This window comes from Psittacula echo (assembly GCF_963264785.1).
Source record: "Psittacula echo genome assembly, chromosome: 1".
Classification (NCBI taxonomy): domain Eukaryota; kingdom Metazoa; phylum Chordata; class Aves; order Psittaciformes; family Psittacidae; genus Psittacula; species Psittacula echo.
Genome location: NC_137735.1, coordinates 161945829 through 161965477, shown reverse-complemented (window position 1 = coordinate 161965477; position 19649 = coordinate 161945829).

The window sequence follows — 19649 nt, the reverse complement described above, 5'->3', positions numbered from 1 at the left end:
TGTGGAGGATCATCGTGCTCGGTCACTGCCACGGTGAGTATGTTGTTCTGTATGACTTTACCTGGTTATCCCTTGATGGTCATCTGAGCCTTAGAAATGTTCAGCATGGAAAGATTTTGATAGTACCTAGGTTCCTTCTTACAAACAATGACTGTTATAGCAAAGTCTGCAAGTTCCCAAATTCTGGAAATTACTCTTTCTGTAGGATGTAACAGTCCACAGTGCTTTCTGCCATAAGATTTTGTGAGTGAAAAAGTATCTTCAGTGTTTCATAGAATCCCAGACTGGTTTGGGTTGGAAGGAACCTTAAAGCTCTTCCAGCTCCAACCCCTGCCACGGGCAGGGACACCTTCCACTAGAGCAGGTTGCTCCAAGCCCCTGTGTCCAACCTGGCCTTGAACACTGCCAGGGATGGGGCAGCCACAGCTTCTCTGGGCACCCTGTGCCAGCGCCTCAGCACCCTCACAGGGAAGAGCTTCTGCCTAAGAGCTCATCTCAGTCTCCCCTCGGGCAGGTTAAAGCCATTCCCCTTGTTCTGTCCCTACAGGCCCTTGTCCCAAGCCCCTCTCCAGGTTTCCTGCAGCCCCTTTAGGCACTGGAGCTGCTCTCAGGTCTCCCCTTCAGGAGCCTTCTCTTCTCCAGGCTGACCCAGCCCAGCTCTCTCAGCCTGGCTCCAGAGCAGAGCTGCTCCAGCCCTCACAGCATCTCCATGGCCTCCTCTGCACTCACTCCAACAGCTCCACGTCCCTCTTGTGCTGCTGCCCCAGAGCTGGATCAGGACTGCAGGGGGGGTCTCCCCAGAGCACAGCAGAGGGGCAGGATCCCCTCCCTGAGCTGCTGCTCATGCTCTGGGGGTGCAGCCCAGCACACGGGGGGGTTCTGGGCTCAAGCGCACACTGAAGCCCGGTCACGGGGAACTTCTCATCCAACACCCTCAAGTCCTCCTCAGGGCTGCTCCGTCCAGTCTCCCTCAGCCTGTAGCTGTGCTTGGGACACACTCCTGGTGTGCTAAATCCTGCTTCTGTTGGTGCTAAGTTTCAGTAGCTGTGTTTCTGCAGGGCAAATTAAGCTAAGCTATCTAATTCCTCTAAATGAGCTTTACAAACATACTGAAAAGCCTGGCTATTTATAGAGTAGATACTTCCCCTTTCCAGGCCAATTCAGCTCCTGCAGAAGGTGGAGGTTCATCGCTCATCTCAGAATTGGTGCTTCGATAGTTGCACTTTTCAGTCAGTGTTTCATTCTCATTAGTTCAAGACAAGAGCCTGCTTAATTTTGCCATGTACTCAGTAGCACCCTGGTGGCAACAGCTACCAGCTGATACCACAGGAAGAGTCATATCTTCATGGCTTGATTACCGGAGTCATGAGGGTTAACAACCTGATCGATGAATAGTGATGAATTATTCTTCTTTTTTTTGAGCAAAATAAAAAGAGGTGAGTTCAACTCATCATATTCACTGCAGGAGTGAGGCTGGATTTCTAGTTAGTGTCAGAGACAGATCCATATGATGGAGATTGAGATGAGCTCTTAGGACGAAGCTCTTCCCTGTGAGGGTGCTGAGGCGCTGGCACAGGGTGCCCAGAGAAGCTGTGGCTGCCCCATCCCTGGCAGTGTTCAAGGCCAGGTTGGACACAGGGGCTTGGAGCAACCTGCTGTAGTGGAAGGTGTCCCTGCCCATGGCAGGGGTTTGGAACTGGAGAAGCTTTATGGATCCTTCCAACCCAAACCACTCTGTGACTCTATGTGTGCTGTCTGAAGACTACCACTCCTTCCTTGAGATCACTTTTAGAGTTTCTGGGATACTTTATTAGTCTTTATTTCTCTATTGGCTACAAGGCACTGTACATAGGCTTATGAGTACACGTATCACCCCAGAGATACCTGCCCTTTCCACGGAGCACAGCCTGGATTCCATACCTAGCAGCACTAGCCACGGGAAGCTGATGCAAAGCTCATCTGATGTGGATGATGCAGTTCAGGACTCTCCAATTTACCTATGGACTGCAAAGTGTAATGTATTAATATCATGTCACCTTAATACGTGATTATTTATGTTGATATGCTTTTATCTGACTCGTGTGGTTCACATCAGTACCAAGTGAGCAGCAGGATTCGTAGCCAGCGTGACTGTCATCTCCAAGACCAGCTTTGATTCATGGTTTCATTTCCTGGTTTTCCTCCCACTGCTCACAGCCCTTTATTTTTCACCTTCTCCACAGTCCATTTATTGAAGGAAGAGTTAGAAAACACTTAAAATATATTCAGGCTTGTAATGTCTGAATCCCAAAGCTTTGGAACAATACAGATTCCTTCCCAAACCCTTCTTATCTGGGTCGTCTGTTCAGCTGCTGAACTTCTTTACTGACTGAATGACTAAAGAAGCAGCACCTGATTTGATCAATTCCAGGCTATAACTTTGTGAATAATTCTGAAATTCCCAAGCACTGCAAAAAGAAAGGAGAACACAAAAACACAGCACAAATAGTTTCTTGGCATTCTCTATACACTGATGCATGAAGCTGAAAAGCAGAAGTGTCATGATGCTGAGCACTGATACACCAAAAGGAAACAGTAAAGTTGGGCACGACGCCCTTGGCCATGGGACACTTGTGACCACAGGGACACCCAGCTCAGGGCACAGTGATCCCAGAGATGTCCTGAGTCTTTGCGGTGTCAGGTCAATGAAGTGCCCGTGGTCTTCTGCTACTGATGGCAAAAATCATGTTAACTGGGCTATAGTATGGATGTGACAAGGTCACAGGATGTAAAATTAGAGTAGCAAAAACACTCAGAAGAAACAAATGTGTTTGGACATATAGATCAGTCCTCAAATCTGGCACAACAAAGGGCAGAACCTCACTTCAATTCAATTCCTAAAAGCCTGTTGAAAACAAAGAATGAAAATAGAGTTTTATAATGATTTTAACAAATTAAGAAGCTCCTGGTGATTCAGAGCAAAGAAGAAAGTGTTTTGTCTCCAGAACTTGTCTCTTTAATACACAGAATAGTCTAAGGGAGTGCAAAAATGAATTGGTTAGTAGAGGTTTACAACAGTGTTAGATTGTACTGGATGCCACAAAGAGATCCATGGATTCAGGTGATCACTGAAGACAGGGGGTTTGCTGTCAGAGGTGGTCTTCTGTGCCTGGCTTCATTGCAGCAGCCATTGTAAATACAGTGGCAGGGACTGTAGCACATAGCTGGGTTCCAGCTGCTTCAGTACAAAAGCAAAAGGATTTAGTATTTAACATCAATGTCAGCTGAAATGTTTTATGACCTTCAATGGGCCTCTGCCCCCTGTGGAGTTATTCATCAGAAAACTTGCCTGGGCTGTAGCATCATCTTGGGCACATTCAAGTGCTTCCTGCAGAGAGCATCAAGGACTCGGGGACTCAGCATTGATAGTCTCTCTGGCCTCACTCCACTGGTGCCTGAGTCACAAGGGCTGGGAGCTGCATTTGCAGAAGCAGGTTTTTGATCATTATCTATCCTTCCTGCTCTGTCTGAAGAAAGAGAGAGATTTGAAATAATCTCAGTTAATATCCACTTCTTCTTCCACCGCATCATTAAACACCTCCCTTCTTCCCTCATTTTCGAGGGAGATGAAATGTACAATTCCTGCCTGGAAAACTCTTATCTGATATTTCTGTTTATTATTTGTGCTTCCTCAGCACCTGGGAAGTCCAGTGGTCAGAGTGGGCAAATGGGAAACAACAGCATGGTTGTGGTAAGCTTCATAGAAACATGCAAGAGGCTAAACTGGAACGCTGCAAGGGATGGGGCAGCCACAGCTTCTCTGGGCACCCTGGGCCAGCGCCTCAGCACCCTCACAGGGAAGAGCTTCTGCCTAAGAGCTCAGCTCAGTCTCCCCTCTGGCAGGTTAAAGCCATTCCCCTTGGCCTGTCCCTACAGGCCCTTGTAAAAAGATCCTTCTACTTCCACACTGCTGTTGTCCTGAATCCCATCCTCAGTCACTCCAGCAGATACGAGAGGAATCATCACATTTTGGAGCATCACCTCCACTGTTGCTAAAAGGAACTTTTTTCTTGCTATAATACATCTTGTCCAGCATGTCCAACATAGTGTGAAGCAGTGTTCTCATAAGCTACATAGGAAGCTTAAAAATGGTGTAGGATGCATGCAAAACTCTTCAGAGTTAGACGGTCATTACTGGTAGCTTGCTATTAAAAAGAAGAAGCAATACTCAGCAGCCCTGGATCTCCACTTCATTGAAACCCTTTCTAGGGTCATTTCCACAGGGAAATTCATGCCGTGTGAACTAGCCTCAATCTTGAGGCTGATCTTGGGGATAAAGGTAAACCTTTGGTTAAGTCCCATGGCTTTGTTGGAGGAAAAAGGATTAGCATTCCTTTAATACAAATTTCCTAAAGTAAGAAATATCTTATTCTTCAAGAGAACTTAATGTCATGTATCCAAAACCAAACTGCAGTAGTCAAATTGGTTCTTTACATGATTTCCCCAGAGATACCACCATTCTTTGCTAGAAATGTGCCTGTATTGCTTTTATCTCATTTTAGTTGCTTTAAACTTGACATAGTCTACGGGAAACCTCCTCTATTTGCCATCTAGGGTGTTCCATTTGCACTGTTTGCTTTTCCAATGGTACATTTCCAGAGAGGCTGCCAGCTAAGTTACTAAAGTGCCATAATGATTAAACAGGAGATTAAACAATTCTGGAGAACAGCAACTACTTTAAGGAGGTGAATTTACCCCTGAATCCAGAGTGAGTGACACCAGTAATGACCCCAAAAGGAAGAAGTATTCCAGAGGTAAATGCAGTGCAGATCAGAGCCCTAGAAATGATTCAGTGGTTAAAATGGAGCTTGACAGGGAGTCAGAAAGTTCAGTGTTTCCATCTTGACATAAAGACGACTGAAGGCTTGTTTGACAATAGTGCTTAAGCACTTACACAAAGAGAAAATAGTGGAGCTTTTCAGTCTAATAGAAAGTGGTGTAACAGAGGATGGGTGTTAAAAGAAGAGAAATTCGGTTCAAAAGACACAGCAGCAGAGCACTGGGACAAACCCAAGGGAAAAGGTAAATCCTCTGTGTCCTGCCTGGGTGCCAGCCACAGGGGCTCCTTCAGACAGGCAGAAGTTATTGGGAAGTGACTGAAACTCCATGGCAGGAGGTCCAAGTAGGTTATCTAATGACTTCCATTGGTGTTAAAAACCTGTACCTGTAGCTGTCCAGGACTTCATCATCACCAATTGATCTGCATGTTATGGGTACATGGAAGATCAAGACAAGGAACAGGCTCTTGTACTGCTTGGAAAGGTCAGCTATCTGCTCAGATATGATTGGGGGCATCCTATGGAAACAACAATAGGGGAACTGTGCTATCTTATTGCTTCCATTAAACACCTCAGGCAGTCTGTGCTGAAACTGTGATTCCCAGAAATGCAAATACAAGCTGGCCAAGCCTCAGGTGCCTCAAAGCAACTTGTCACACCAATTCCTGTCAAGTAGTATTCCTTCCACCAGAGGCCAGAGCACTCATCGTGCCAGTATAGTATGTCTGGTCTGTTGCTGAGTTTGACTCAGTCTGAGAGGGAGCAGTGGTTACATATTGGCCCTTCCATGATGATCTTAAAACAGGAAAAGAGGATAATGAAAGATTATGGGAATGAAAGTGGACGAGAACTTTGACAGTCCCTTTCTTTGGCATGACCTTGAAAAGGGCCGCTTGCGTTTGCTGTTTGTGCTATTTCCTGCATCAACAGATGCAGCCACGTGCTGAAAGGTAAGCACATGCCTGAATTATTTCCCTAATCAGGTTTTTAAGACACATTAAACCAACTGAAAGTGAATGTTTCTGTACATGGTAGCTCTTGTGGTCATATCCTGGGGAATGCTTGATCATACCATGTTTCTGCAGAGGCTTGTTCTTCTTTGGGAAATGTTTTGTATCTCTCACGTGCTGCTCACACACCCCAATGGGCTCCAGTTTGCATGGGGAGGTCTCCATCATTCATATTCTTCTCTTCTCATTTGCTCTTTTCGTTTCTGGAACAAAACATGCAGGCAACTGTTTGCATGTGCAACAGAGACAATCATAGCAAATACAGAGCACTGTTAGGTGCCAGAACGGACAGGAATGGTTGAGTCCTCTGTGAAATTGCAGACTGGTTAATTATACATGACCCAAGCAGATTATTTACTCAGCGAGAGGCTAACGCAGACTCTTTTGTCTTGTTTTGAGTGTTGCTTGCTAATCTGTTTGATTTGGCAGCTTGTAAATAACTGGTTAATAAAATTTGGGGATGTTAAACCTGAGTGGTAAGGAAAGGGCAGCCAATACTCACAGCAAAGGGCAGTGAAAGAGCAAGATGTTTTTTCAGCAATTGAAATAGGGAACAGATAACAGGGCAGGGAGAGAGAAACAAATGGTGATCCAAAACACAGGTTGTATTTTGAAAAAGCTTTAATTTGCATTGAGAAATACATCCATGTAACATATTGAGCTTAAATATCCTTTTGTTCACTGCTCGCAAAGACATTTGAAGAGTGAAGCACCATTATCCCTGTTTTATGTATAGAAAAAGTGAGGCACAGAGCAGGAGTGTCTTGCTCAACATCACACAATGCACCCATAGCAGAGCTGAGGCCCTCAGCATTTGCACTGTGGGGATCTGCACCCTGTGATGCATCCTGAACATCTAGTCTCATGTACATCGTCATCCTGTCTCCACACCATGCTTTTGTTTCCAGCTCCATCATGTCTTCGTCTCCTACCCTAAAGGGGACCACAACTGGAGGTCCATCACAAAGCTCACCTGCCTTGGAGTGAAGACATGACTGATGTTTAAGCCTGTGTTCTGTAGGCTGAGCATTGCCCTCCTTCCACTACAAATGAGGACCCTGGGGCTGGAATGAAGAGCATGAACAATGACCTATCTTCTGCCAATTCACTTCTTTCCTAGGAAAAACCAAAAGCAAAGTTTGCATTCAAACACCATCACACAAAGGGAGGACGTCACATTGTCAAGCCGTTAGAAGTTCAGAGTGTTGGCGAGCTCCCAGCTCATTTGCTGTGCATATGCATGATGGTGCAATGTTAATGACACGATCCCGTAGTGTTTCTTTCTGCAGGACACCTACCTTCAGTGTACGGGATAATGGTGTTGCTCTAATGAGCACCTATGTGATGTTTTGTTTTCACATCGTAGTTCCATGTGTGGCCCCATGCTTCATTTTCCGCACACTATTCAAACCCAGCTTTCATGGCAGTGATTAGTGCTTGCAAGAACTTCTCCATGGCAACAATCAATCTGGCATTCCCTAATTTTCAAGTGCTTTACTTTGCAACATTAACAGTGTTTTCTGTTTAAAAACATGTGTAGTGTCCTATGCTTTTAAAGCAGGCGTTTAGTCCTGGCTGGAAAGCTTAAATTTATCTATCTCCTTTGATTTCAGAAGTTGCTGAGGTAGTAGTAGCAGAATACTCTCTACTCCATATGATGTGGTTCCTGTGATAATAGGAACATTTTTGTCCAATATTTCTATTTAGGGTTAGTAAATAAATGATTACATACTACAGAGAGGCCGGAGCTGACGAGTATTGGAGTGTTTGACACTGCAGAAGAAGGAAGCAGGAGGTACATTCAGGACTGAACAGTAAGAAGCAATTGTCTTTTCAAACATGAAGTCCATGCCCAGCAGCATCCTCAGTCAGAGTCCAGTATGTAAATCTAGTTTCTATTTTCATTACTTAGAGGTAACCATCAACAGATGGCATTGAGAAACACTCATCGTTTTGGCTAATAGAGTAACTGTTGCCAACTGTCCTGTCCTCCAAGCAGTGATTAGATGTATTAATAAATAATACCTAATAATGATACAAACAGTCCAAACCTTGAAGTCCTTAGTTCTAAGCAGCTCCCACACTCTTTGTGCTTGTATCTCTAGATGACTAAATGTTTGGCTGCACTGAGCCAAATCCTTCTTTCGGATCTGTGTTACCAATCATTATTTCCTTGAATACAGCTCCTATGGCATCCTCCAGACGAGCTCCCACCAATGGGAATTCCATATGGCCGTTAGAAACAGAACTTGCTCATGCAGGACTCAGCCGTAGAAGCTTTAATCACAACTTCCATTAAATTCCCAGAGCAGAAGAGCCAAAAACTCTTGCTGACTTTATGTGTACTTATCCAGATGGTCCCTTCCAGTTCCACAGAATTCATTAGGAAGGAAAAGTGAATTCCCATCCTCTATGGGTGTTGGAATAACCTTCTGGCCAAGGCTGGAAGGCAAGCCAGTGATTTCTACCTGAATGTGTGCACTGTAAGGCTCACAGCAGACAAGTTCCCTGTACTACTGTTTGGAAACAGTACCCAGTACATGGAGAAAGCAGCAGAAAGTGGGAGAGGATCTAACTTAAGGCCAGTCTAAAAAGGAAGGAGGATAACCCGGAAAGTCACAGTTCTGTAGCAGCAACGCCTACACCCAGTGAAGAAGCCTGTGAGAAACCAAATGCAATCAGTGTTACCCTGGGGGATCAGGGATCAGCCACGTGAAGGGGAGCTATATGAGGCTGGAATGACAGCTGAGGTATAAGAGTATCATTAAGCAAATCATATTCCAGGACAAAGTATTCTGTGATTCCAAGTGGAGAGACAGAGCTAAAGAAAGGTGCAAATGACTTGTGAGGCTGTGGAGCTTGGAACAAACAGGGAGCATCCCCACACGATGCACCAGGGAATATTGTCCCTCTCTCAATGGAAGCAGCATGATGTGAATTCTATCATACTTAGCACACGCAACATCTTTAGGCAAATGCTTAAATAAATGGCTGCTTGCTGTGAAATTCCTGGATTCCTCTTAGTGCCCAGGTGGGATGTAGTACCATTCCCTATAGTAGTGCTTCTACTTCTACCCAGGCTTTGATCATACAGACCAATTCCATCAGCAGTTTTGCCAGGGAAAGGACTGATGGTTTAAAAACTTGGCCCAAAACTTCCGAGCAGAAATGGCAGTAAACATTAGTCACTGTAGCAAACTAATTGGTTTTCCATATGGCATTTTCAATGGAGTGTGGAAGATTCACAAGTGAAATAATAATTACAAATGAGGAATACTTTGGGAAGAAGAGTTTTTCTCCCTATGCATCACTTAAAGGGATTTCTAATTAAGTCAATACTTGATTATGCTGGAGATGACGTTGGCAGCCACATTGCGATTCGTTGGGTTTTGATCTCAGGGAACAATTGTTCCCAAGGGCAAGCCTGCAGTGCTGCTGAGATGTAAGAGAGGGGAGAAAGGTGTTTAATTCCCTTTGGAAAATCAGGTGGTGAACATTTTCCTAATAGTACTGTTGCCTGTAATAGAACTTTTTGCTCAGCAAGATGAGGGCCTGATATTACTGATTAAGCCAAGTCAAAGACAGATGCTTTAAGATATCCTTGGATATGTACCCGGCTAAAGGCAAAGCCAACTCAGAGCTGGAAATTATGCTCTAAGGCAAAATGAAAGTAGCTTCATGAGACCTCAGCCCTAACAGAAACCCAGAGCACCTTATTCTCCTTCCAAACTATTGATGTGGAGGGAAAAACAAGGTGAAACATGTAGTGCAAATGGAGTCAAGAATTTGTTAGTGCAATTGGTGTTTTGAAAGCCTAATATTCCAAAATACCTAACTAATGTTTTTAAAGTCTTATCAGTAATGAAATACAATATCTATCTGTCTATCTATCTATCTATCTATCTATCCATCTATCTATCTATCTATCTACCTATGTATCTATCCATATATAAAATTCAATACAAAAAAGGCCTTCCTAGAGTCTACCTGTTATCCCTGGTGTGATGCTCACCCAGCCAGTGTCCCTCTGCATCCCAGGGGGTGACAGGATCAGTCTCCTTCAGCCACAATCAAGGGGAAGATTACAAATGACCCCTGGGGTCCTGCCTGGGAGGAGTGTGATGTCCATGGTGGGGTATCTTCTTCCCCCTGTCCCTGGTCCCCAGCACCAGTGGCAGCGCTGCCCAGAACCCAGCCCGGGCACACAAAGGGTTGGTGTTTGCTGGGCAGACCCTACCCGAGGTGGCAGCCCTTGGCCATGCTGGGTGTCCCCAGCCCTGAGCTCAGGCAGTTTGAGCACAAGGCCCTTGGCCACAGGACACTTGTGATCACAGGGACACCCAGCTCAAAGCATGGAGAGCCCGAAAAGCTTCCTAAGTCCTTGTGGTGCTGCATGAGCACAAAGCCGGTGGCCTTCTCCTAGTGGTGGCCAAAATCCCATTTATCAGGTCACAGTTCAGCCCGGACTCTAAAGCACTGGGAGGTTTGGATCTGGAGACTCAGGTTTCAAATATGAAATGTAAAGTTTGAGGAAGATCTAAGGTCTCTTTCAGGTCATGGTTTGTGGCAAAGAACAGCCACGTACCCAGATCAGCAAATGCCTACATGGAGTTCGACATGAACCAAGGGACAGCTGAAGGTGAAGGAGGACGGGAGTGAGGTGCTGGGAGTAACAATCCCAGCAAGATAAGAAGGAATTTACTGAGTTGCTAAATTGTGGACTGTGGGCAAGCTTTGAAGGTCAGGTTCTCACACCTGTGCTTAACCAATTATATGTTAGTTGTTAAGGGCCTTAAAGATATGTATCCAATCACAATGTGTCAACTTATTGTAAGCAACTTAAAGCAATAGTATATAAAGAGTTAGTTTTCTAGAATAAATGGCTTTTGTCTGATCACATTGATCTCTGACTGAGTCCATTCTGCGACAATGGTTCACTTTTCCATCTTGACTTGCAAGGACGTCTTTCCTGCAGTGAGTTACATAGAGATCTTTTACATGTAAATAGGGAGAACTATCACAGAACCATTGACTCCTAGAATCGCAGCCTGGTTTGGGTTGGAAGGGACCTTAAAGCTCCTCCAGTTCCAACCCCTTGCCATAGGCAGGGACACCTTCCACTAAGAGCAGGTTGCTCCAAGCCCCATCCAACCTGGCCTTTGTTCATACTCCTTTGTAACCAGGGTATTTGACAAGCTGCCACTCAAACAGTCTTTCTCTGTCTCACAGAGCAATCTGAGGACAGTCCTTTCTGAATTTCTCCACCAGTCACAGGGAACATGCAGAAGTGGATGGTGCTAAATCCACAGGCTTGTAGAGAGATTTAGATCATATGATTGCATTTTGGTTGGTAGTGAAAGCCTGGTTGTACTTTTATTTCTCTCATGCAAGTTGGATTCTGTCTATTCAGGTCTTTATAAAAATTTGGATTGCAGCTCTTATCTTTTAAGGGTTGTGGAGCAATGCATGGAGCAGCCCTGTGCTCTGTGCATATGTCAGAGCCCTGTCCTGAACGCAGAGCATCCTAACGGGAGCAGAATGGGGCTGAGTTAATTAAATGACTCTCACTGGAAGACAGCTAAGGCCTGAAGCATCACATCCCATGGGGAAATGTCCACTTCTATCACATTTGCTGTTCAGGGACCTCGAAACACTTTAAAGGCAAGATTCTCCTGAAGAGCCTGCAGAGAATATAATTCTCATTTCTCTCATTCAGCTCCTTTTGGGAGGTGCACAAACCAGACACATGGTTTTTGTCAAGATTATCCCAGAATAGGCCACAGGCCACATTCTGCTACAGTTGAATATGGAGGAACATTTTCTTTTTGCAGGTGCATCCATTCAGTAGGAGGTATCACTGGAAGAGATAGTCTTTTCCTCCCAGATTTCCTGAGGTTATTTGTCTATTTGATCTTCTGCCTGGCTAGGATCAATTTATATCAGATATTTAGGCCAGGCTGGATGGGGTTTTGAGCAACCTGGTCTAGTGGAAGGTGGGGGGTTGGAACTGGATGGTCTTTAAGGTCTCTTCCAACCCAAACCATTCTATGATTCTATTATGGCCCACAGCTGACATCCCAGAAGTTCACCTCACAATTAGCAATTCACTTCTGAATTGCTGAGAGCCATAAAGATTGTAGTAAGACAATGTCTAGCACCAGTACTGACAGCCAGGTGAAGTCCATACCTCTTCATGATGACCTGCTTTGAGGATGCAGTTGAAAGTCATCTTTAGTCTCTGTCAGTTTGCTCAACAGCATCACAGAGTGCTTCCTTTTGATGCTTCACATAGAATCATAGATTCAGTTGGTTTGGAAAGGACCTTAAAGCTCACTCAGTTCCAACCCCCTGCCACAGGCAGGGACACCTTCCACTACAGCAGGTTGCTCCAAGCCCCTTTTAACCTGGTCAAAATCTAACTGATTTCAGAGGTTTGGTGTTGCTGGGATGATAATGATACTCTTTCATTTCTTCCTTGGCACAGTTCATACTGACCGTTGATGGCTAGGAGTTAACATCCTCAGCTTCTGGTGCGCAGAAGTCCACCTGTTGTTGTGTTGCTCCTCAGTGTTCTGCGAGGTCCAGAGCAGACTTGCTACAGCTGCATCTTTCTTCGAGGACAGTGAAGTTGGCTGGTTTAAAAAGGCCATAAATCAGTCACAGTCAGTAACCAAGACATAATTCCACCCAAGTGTCTTAACAGAAATCCTAACGGAAAAGGCTGAACAAGAATATGGGACTCTCTACACAAATGTGGCCAATAAAACTAAGGCAGAAATGACTCCTAATGATTTTGTGTAGCTTATAGAGTCATGCAGCAGAGACAGAGCTTGGTCACTGGCAGAGGCTCCATTCTGATACCAAAGACAGATGGGTTATCTTTGCTTGGATAATGAAAAAGACATGGAGAAATGGATTGAGTGCTGTGTCTCCGTGCTCCACCACAAAGATAAGGAAATAGATGCCTGCACAGAGAAACTCATCCGACGCCTTGTAGACATCTGGGTTTGAGATGTGCCACACTGTCCTCTGAATGGGCCCACTGCTTTACACAGATTATAAGGAGAACCTGGAGTGACTAGGTTGGATGTAGACATCTAACATTTGGTACCTCAGTCAGGGCAGATAAATCCCACCACGGGGTACTTATTAGCCTTGGCTGCCTTGAATCATATGTTAGCACCAAAGCAGAACACAAGCAACACACAGGGCATTGAATAGGGCGTGTGATGTTGGGGCACCTTCCCTACTTTCATCATCTTCTCATTCACATTTTGAGGTCTCCATCCATTCCTTGTGTCTGAAACCTTGGTCTCTTACAGCTTGGGGAATATGAATAGTAATAATGGGCAGAGCTGGTGCTATGTGTTACTAGTTCAGAGAACGGGGGTTGAGTTCATTTTCCCTTAATACAAGTGATGATGTGTGGTACGAGGCATTGGAGATGTAAACTGTAGCCTTCTTCAGTTTGTAGCTGATAAACATGCACAGTTCCCTCTCATCTGCACAGTTCAGTTCATGGCCCACGTATCTAAGCCAAAACAACTCAATATTAAAGTGATAAATTAGGACTATTAAATATTTCATGATGGGAGGGAAAAGGCTGCTAAACCCATAAAATATCTATAGGGTAATCTCAATTGTATCAGACAGAAATGGTACATTCTGAGGTTTAATATCATATTTGAGGGTATTTCATTTTTGAGAACATGCAGTGCTATTGCCATAGAAATTTATGAACAAACTCCTGAGGCCACATTTGTTTTCTACTTATTGTTTTTCCTTGGTTTTCATGGCATTTTGGGATTGCTGGTGCTGGGGGAATAAGTGACTTTGATTTTCGTCTTCTGGTGTTAAACCCTCCCCATCTCCCACCTGAGTTTTGGTTTTTTGGTGGTGGGGGTTTTTGGTTGATGGAATTCCAGGGCTTGATGAAACTTGTAAACTCACAGCGTCGGCCTCTAATGTGGCTATCAGAGATATTGCCAGTAAATCATTTCAATCCACCCCCTCCCCATTCTACCTTATTAGGATTATGCTGCACATGATGATTTGGTGCATTGAATGCCTGGAGAGCGGGTTGCTGTAGGGAGAAGGGTGAGAGACAAATAGTCCACATCAAAATACATGACTGTGAGCAGAGGGAGAAACTTTGCCCTCAAGACTCCATGAGAAACAGGCACAGACCTCAGAGCAGCTTCCAGTATCTGAAGGGGGCTACAAGGATGCTGGGGAGGGACTCTTCATCAGGGACTGGAGTGATAGGACAAGGGGTGATGGGTTCGAACTGAAACAGGGGAAGTTTAGATTAGATATAAGGCAGAAGTTCTTTACTGTGAGGGTGGTGATGTTCTGGCACAGGGTGCCCAGAGAAGTGGTGAATGCTCCATCCCTGGCAGTGCTCAAGGCCAGGTTGGACAGAGCCTTGGGCAACATGGTCTAGTGTGAGGTGTCCCTGCCCATGGCAGGGGGTTGGAACTGGATGAGCTTTAAGGTCCTTTCCAACCCAAACCGTTCTGTGATTCTACGATTCTGATTCTATGATAGAATGAATTTACATGTCAAGATCCTCATTTAAAGCACAAAAGACTCCCATCAGATTTAGATGTCATAAAAGGATTCAGATGTATCATTGTGCAATTGAAGTCCGCAAAGAACTTTGCCATTACTCTCTACATCCTTGAATGTTAATGCAGTGAGATAACACAGACAGCTTTATGGGTTACAGCAATTGAAATTGTCAGCTGCTGAAGACTGCCGAAATACTGCTTTGGGCATGAAATCGTTGACAAGTTTTGTTTTTAGCTCAGGGGAAGGTGTTGGGGTTGGTAAAAGATCCCATCGCATTATTTTGGGGAGCATGTGGAAGGACCCACCTGTGAAACACTATCAATCACCTTCGAGTTTAACCCTTCACATCAACAGCGCCCAGTCACGACAGAGTATGGGAAGGGAAGATTTTATCATGTAAGGAACTGGGCGGGGAGGATGTGAGTCAGATTACTTCCGCTGGAATCCAGCCAGGTCAGTGCAGTTAACCCCCTTACTCTTGCCGAATGCCGTGGGGTCTTTAATGGACGTAAGTGTTGAGGAGCTTGTCTTTCACATCTCATCCGATGGCAGGCGAGGGGGGAATTAGTTTACTCTCTTTAACGCTGGGCTTCTGGACTGCAAGTGTCACAAAAGATATTTCTTTGCAGGCAGATGTCTGCTGCCAGTGGGAAGCTGAGAAATGCCAGTTTTAATTAAAAGCTTTATTTTCAAACACAACCCAGAGATGATGAGCAGGAAGAAGGACTTGTCCGCTGGGAGGCTTCGGTGTGCGGCCCTGAGCAAAACAGCAGTAATTGAAAGACAGGGCCTAATTCCCCTTCTCCCAGCTGAGTCTAACCACGAGGCAGGGACATCAATCCAGCCCTTGAAGGAGGGCTGGCAGCGTCTCGGATTTGTCATTGCCTCTATTGTCAGAGGGAAGGAAGCCAAAGCAAAGCTGTAAGATCTTCCTAGCCCTTCTCTCTAAAGCTGGCTCATGAAAAGAAAACAAGAGAGGGGCAAAGCTGTTAGAGGAGAAGGCTGAAAGCTGCCTATCTGACACATAGCATCACAGAATGGTTTGGGTTAGAAAAGACCTTAAGATCATCCAGTTCCAACCCCCCTGCCACGGGCAGGGACACCTCACACTAAACCATGGCACCCAAGGCTCTGTCCAACCTGGCCTTGAACACCGCCAAGGATGGAGCATTCACCACTTCTCTGGGCACCCTGTGCCAGTGCCTCAGCACACTCTCAGTAAAGAACTTCTTCCTTATATCCAATCTAAACTTTATCTGTAACCTCCTTTCCCTCCTTTTCCTCCTCCTTCCCACACGTTTTACCTTGCCTCTTTCAAGCCCCGCTGCTGTTGTACTATATCAAGTTCTGTACATATATTTAAATGTAATAAGATAGATTACAAGAATTGATTTCCCCCAGGGTCAGGTCGATAAGACTGTATAAGCACGGAATATACAACAGTTCAGGAAGAGCTCACTGTAGTAGATTAATTAATGATACGAAATATGGAAGCATCCCAGTCACCGTAGCTCTCCTCAGCTCACCTGAGCTATTAGCTGAGTCTCTTGCGGCATTCAACGGCGTGCTGCCAACCTAACAGTATCCACATTCCTCTTGGAGTCATCACAGCCAGAGCTTTTGAAGATCCAAAGGTTACTTTGCCCTTACTCCTTCAAGGAGAAATCCCAGTGTGAAGTAAATAAACTTCTGAGCAGCACAGCACTGACCTGCCTAATCTTTATTGCAGTCTAACAGGGGAAAGCAAAAACCTGCTGTAGATTCTTGCTCACTTTTATTTCCCATAGATATGCAGCTTCTGGAAACAAGAGAAGAAAAATGAACATAAAAAGAGCTGCTGCTTTTTCTGTATTGGAAAATATACATTGGAAAAAGGATATATATTAATCTGTGTGAACTAATACATTTTTATTGAGGTGGTCTGATGGTTGGAAGAGGATTAGGAGATGTGAGTCCTGTTTCCTTCCCTTCCCAGCTCTAGGAGACGCATGATTTATAGCTGGAATCTAGAGGAGGGAGGAGAGAAAGGTGGGTACGTGATGCATCTCTCTTACTGCATTTCAAATTCATCTGCTCAAAAGCAAAGCTGTCTGTTGTGTACCTTAATCTTTATGAACACATTATGGTCTTAGTGGGTTTGTGGAGCTGACCCAGACCTTATAATCATAGCTTCAAGGAAACAGCCTAAACAAATCATAGAATCATAGAATAGTTAGGCTTGGAAAGGACCTTAAGATCACAGAGTTCCAACTCACCTGCCATGGGCAGGGACACCTCACACTAAACCATGGCACCCAAGGCTCTGCCCAGCCTGGCCTTGAACATCGCCAGGGATGGAGCATTCACAACTTCCCTGGGCAACCCATTCCAGTGCCTCACCACCCTCTCAGTAAAGAATTTCTTCCTTATCTCCAACCTGAACTTCCCCTGTTTCAGTTTGAACCCGTTACCCCTTGTCCTGTCACTACAGTCCCTGATGAAGAGTCCATCCTCAGCATCCTTGCAGGCCCCCTTCAGATACTGGAAGGCTGCTCTGAGGTCTCCACGCAGCTTCTCTTCTCCAGGCTGAACAGCCCCAACTTTCTCAGCCTGTCTCCATACGGGAGCTGCTCCAGCCCCTGATCATCCTCGTGGCCTCCTCTGGACTTGTTCCAACAGTCCCATGTCCTTTTTATGATGAGGACACCAGAACTGCACACAATGCTCCAAGTGAGGTCTCACGAGAAATGCATTGTTCAAATGATGAGGATACATTGATTCTGTCAGAAAATGTTGCATATAACTCAATTAATTATACAAATCTTGGGGTTTGGAAAATCTAAAATTAAAATAAAACAATATAAAATAAATAATAAAATTAAATAAAAAATGCTCTTGGTGCAGTAGAACAGAAGCACAAGAAAGCACAAAGAGATTTAGATCAGGTATAAGGAAGCTTTACTGTGAGGGTGCTGAGGTGCTGGCCCAGGGTGCCCAGAGAAGCTGTGGCTGCCCCATCCCTGGCAGTGTTCAAGGCCAGGTTGGACACAGGGGCTTGGAGCAAGCTGCTCCAGTGGAAGGTGTCCCTGCCCGTGGCAGGGGTTGGAATTGAATGAGCTTTAAGGTCCCTTCCAACACAAACCAGTCTCGGATTCTATGATTATAATACTGGATTTTCATACTGGCTGTGATTCAGGAAGCTCATTTGCTGAACAGTAAGATTTTCCTAGCAGGTTGCTTGACCTTTTCATTACTATTATTTACAGTCAGAAATGTGCAGCGTCTTTTAAACCCTTACATGAGCACTGCTGGGTGAAAGGTTGATATTTTAAGGGAATTTTCCTCTGCTTAAAGCTTATTATCGCTGCATATAATGCTGTTGACATCTGACATTTATAGAGTATCCTTAACTGCTGGTAATCCCTGGGCACTTTGCAAATGAATACCAGATACTTCCAGTATCTGAAGGGGGCCTACAAGGATGCTGGGGATGGACTCTTCATCAGGGACTGTAGTGACAGGACAAGGGGTAACGGGTTCAAACTGAAACAGGGGAAGTTTAGATTGGATCTAAGGAAGAAATTCTTTACTGAGAGGGTGGTGAGGCACTGGAATGGGTTGCCCAGGGAGGTTGTGAATGCTCCATCCTTGGTGGTGTGCAAGGCCAGGTTGGATGAGGCCTTGGGTGACATGGTTTAGTGTGAGGTGTCCCTGTCCATGGCAGGGGGGTTGGAACTGGGTGATCTTAAAGTCCTTTCCAAGCCTAACTATTCTATGATTCTATGAATGAGCCACATGCTGAGCTCCTAAAGGCTTTCATACTTTTACCAAGATCACCAAAGACATCCTGATTTACACCAAATGTCTGTATGTGGCAAAGTGGGGTAATATCCTTCATCAGAACAACTGGTTCATCCATAGGAAACAAACGTTTGGACACATGGCTGCTTCTTTATGGCTCTGCATGATCTCCGGGAGAGCTGGAGGCCCCCAGACCTTGCTTGTTTCTTCCAACTCCGTCAGTTTGCCTAAGGAATTTATCATCATTCCCCCTCTTTTGACCTCCTTCATGTCTTTAGACAGTCACAGCAGCTCAACATGGCTGAGATGTATCCCTCAAGCTTCTGCCCGCAGAAGGTTTATGCTCTAGGAATTGAAGCTGCTCCAGGATCAAAGTGTTTCTTCATGTTTGGTGACTGGTTCAGACCAAGAAGTACATATAACAAGTAGATGAAGCCCGTAATCATAGAATCATAGAATCAGGCCTTGAACACTGCCAGGGATGGGGCATTTACCAGTCCTCCAGAACCTCTCCAGTAGTACAAGACTTATGAAAAACCAGCATTTAATGTTTTAGAGAGTTTTTCAGTCAGTTTTTCAACACTTTTAGGAGCCAGTTATATGAAATAGTTGTGATTTTCCAGGAGCTCAGAAAAGCACGAGTGGATAAAGCCCACCAAAGGTTGTTAAACACTCAAATGTCAGTTAAGACTCATAGAACTAATCATCTGCCAATTTCTAGAGGCTGGGAGAGCAAACTAAAGGTGCTTAATCTCAGAAGCAGGATATGAAACAAGATACACCTTTTGTTTGGGTTGAATACTTGTTCTTACATTCGCGTCTATGCACTTGTCAATTCAAGTCTGTAAACGAGCAGGATATATATACGAATATAATACGAAGCCCATCCGTATTTTGGCAGTGAAACACCCCAATTTTCCCCACTTTTCTGTGGCTGCTTTAAAACGGAGACCTGGCAATTGAGATACATTTCATATCAAAGCACAAGCCACAACTCACGGCATCAATTGGAGTAACAGGACCACTGGGATGTCTTTTGAATGGGGATTGTCATACTGCATTTGATGCAGACCTCAGGTTCTTGATGTGTTGCTCTATCTGGGACATGCTCCATTTGTCTTTCCCTCCTAAAGATGATTTTCCTTTGTGTTTTTGTTCGGGGTTTGAAAGCAAACGGTGGCACCATGACATGAAATTGAGCGGCTGTGCATCCATTCTGGGCATGTCCACTTTGTTCTGACTAAATGAGTCACTCCCAATTGCAACTGCAAATAGAAAACAGAACTAGGTGCTAAAAGAAGAGCTCCATTTTCTTTTATGTATTTTGCAACCTTGCCTGAGTAAGTGCACTGACATATTGCTGCATGTTCCCAGCATGTAGCATTAGGGTAACACAGTCCATTAAGTTGGATCACATCAGCCTAGGTCTTAATGGGATCTAACATGACATGTTATGACACAGAGTACTTCA